Source organism: Palaemon carinicauda, unplaced genomic scaffold (assembly GCF_036898095.1).
Source record: "Palaemon carinicauda isolate YSFRI2023 unplaced genomic scaffold, ASM3689809v2 scaffold427, whole genome shotgun sequence".
Classification (NCBI taxonomy): Eukaryota; Metazoa; Arthropoda; class Malacostraca; order Decapoda; family Palaemonidae; genus Palaemon; species Palaemon carinicauda.
In genome coordinates this window covers 77,501-80,000 of record NW_027171681.1, presented here as the reverse complement: position 1 = coordinate 80,000, position 2,500 = coordinate 77,501, and the positions used below count along the sequence as shown (strand labels likewise).

The following is a 2,500-nucleotide window of genomic DNA, read 5'->3' as shown; positions in this document are numbered from 1 at the left end:
GTATTCCTTATTATTATTAATTGCTAAGCTACAACCCTAATTGGAAAAGCAGGATGCTATAAGCGCAAGGGCCCCAACAGGGAAAATAGCCCAGAGAGGAAAGGAAACAAGGAAAAATAAAATATTTTAAAAACAGCAACAATTTGAAAATAAAATTTTCCTATATAAACTATAAAAACTTTGACAAAACAAGAGTAAGATTAAGATAAAGTAATGGCCACAAGCTCAGGTTTAAACTTTGAGTCCAAGGCGGGAGCCCATAAGTGGGAAGTTTAAGTAGAGGCGTGCAAGTGAATGCGGCCTTCTTTAAATGATACATTGCTGATTTACTGAACTAGGTTTATTATATAATCATTCAGTTGTTTCTTCTACAATGGGTGGCCCCAAAGCCAGCGTAGAAGTTGTGTCTGCAAATGAAGCTGAAGACTTTCTTATTCTGCGAGTGTTTTGACAGTGATGATCAAATAGAGAACAATAAGCATTGTGAAATGTTAAATGCTCCCGAATGAACATCATAAAACGCCAGTGGAGGTCCTGTAGAGAGTAGGGTTCCCCTGATATACAGGGCCAGATAAGCAGCCATTATTATTATTATTATTATTATTATTATTATTATTATTATTATTAATATTAATTGCTAAGCTACAACCCTAATTGGAAAAGAAGGATGATATAAGCTCAGGGACTCCAACATGGAAAATAGCCCAGTGAGGAAAGGAAACAAGGAAGAATAAAATATTTTAAGAACAGTAACAACATTAAAATAAATATTTCATATATAAACTTTAAATAATTTAACAAAACAAGAGGAAGAGAAATTAAATAGAATAGTGTGCCAGAGTGTACCCTTAAGCAAGAGAACTCTAACCCAAGACAGTGGAAGACCATGGTACAAAGCATATGGCACTACCCAAGACTAAGAGAACAATGGTAATTAAAGTGAAAAACAAAAGTACAACCTATGATTTGACTTGAATTGTGAAATGAGTGTTCTTTAAATATATTATCACTTATGTAACCAAAAAGCTATTCAGCGAGTATAAAAATTTACATATGAACGGTGTATGCTTAGGTATGGAGAACTTATAATCATTCTTATAGGCGAAAAAATAATATAGTAAATATCATTTATTTAATTCCGCACGTCGGAACTTTACATCTAGTTTTCATCCGAAAAACAGGATCGAGAAACTCGATCATATGTTGTTTGTTTATTCCCATCGCGAGCCACCCCACTGGATAGGATAACCAATTCTAATGATGTTTCACAGTTTTAATAAGAAATTGTGTACCTGGGCGTGACTTTGTAAGTCAGAGCTTCTTTGCACATAGCAAGGTAAGCATACAACACCGATTAATATTCCGATGACGAATTCCATCTGCCTTCAGTCTAAAAAAAGCAACAGAACTTCATAGGGTTGGGAAGCTCGATCTATGAGTCTATATTGTGAGGTTACGGTAGCAACGGTCGACTCATAGTACCCGGCTACCCACATAGCTGCCGTAAGTCGTAACTTGCCAGCCGATTTCTTCATGTTTTAAGGCAGACAACTGAAAACATACAACAAGTAAGCTAAAAGAATTGTTTCTTAGTCACAGATATACCATCTGATTCAGAGGACAGCGTAGAATTCATTGGATAAACATACTAACAGTTAAGACTGAGACCGAAGTCTATGAGGTGTTACGGTATCCGTATGTTTGGTGGTGTTTTAATCATTTCGAATTGAATAACTTTAAATCCTGAAAAAAAGAATGACATTTTTTATGTTATAGTGCATATGCAATGCGTAAACCTACTCGTTTAGTTTCTTGAATGTCAGTTTATTTTATAATGAATAGAATGTCATTTAGAATTTAAGTCAGCATTTGGACGAATACTGCACTATAGGATACTATAAGTGTTTGATTCATCGTAATAACTTGATTGGCAGACACCTTCGTCTGTACGAGGATGACGATGAAGCATCTTTGCTTCCTTTAACGAAACAGTTAAGAATTTGTCAATGTGAATCTGGACTAACTCTACCTAGCCTCTTCTCTCGTAGCCTACAATACACATGATTTGTCACTGAATTTAAGTTAATATAGAAATTATTCAAGCTATTTGAAAGATGAAATAGATTTAACAATAGGGTACTTTTTAATGCTCTCCTAGATAAATTAATGAGTGTGGAAAAGAATAAGGCTTTTGAAAATAAAGTTTAAGGGCGTTCGATTACATTCTCGGAGGTAGCCGTCAGCGTGACTGTGAGAAAATGAATGGTTGACCTTGAAAGGATTACCGTAAGTCAGAACAGTTGTTTCTTTACTTAGTTCTATACGAAATATAGTCGAATTTCTATATTGATGCGATCTAAAACAAATCCTCTTATATTATACTTAAATTGTACTGTTAGCTGGACATAGAAACTAGAGATATTTCAAACAAAACCCATCTTTTGGGACAAATGATGTACGATAACATATCACACAGCTGTCGGCAGCAGGCTACGGTATG

The 2,500-nt window shown here is 35.0% G+C and overlaps 1 protein-coding gene across 2 annotated transcripts in view; it reads left to right on the top strand.

Moving 5' to 3' along the window:
• The first annotated feature begins 1,421 nt into the window (after window positions 1–1,421).
• LOC137636884 (long-chain-fatty-acid--CoA ligase ACSBG2-like) overlaps window positions 1,422–2,500 on the top strand; it is a 38,526-nt gene continuing 37,447 nt past the window's right edge. Inside the window, exon 1 of one of the 2 annotated variants that reach the window (XM_068369239.1) lies at window positions 1,422–1,568. The gene's annotated coding sequence lies outside the window, so the exon portion shown is untranslated. The remainder of the gene's footprint in view (window positions 1,569–2,500) is intronic. The other variant, XM_068369241.1, reaches the window with a different exon arrangement.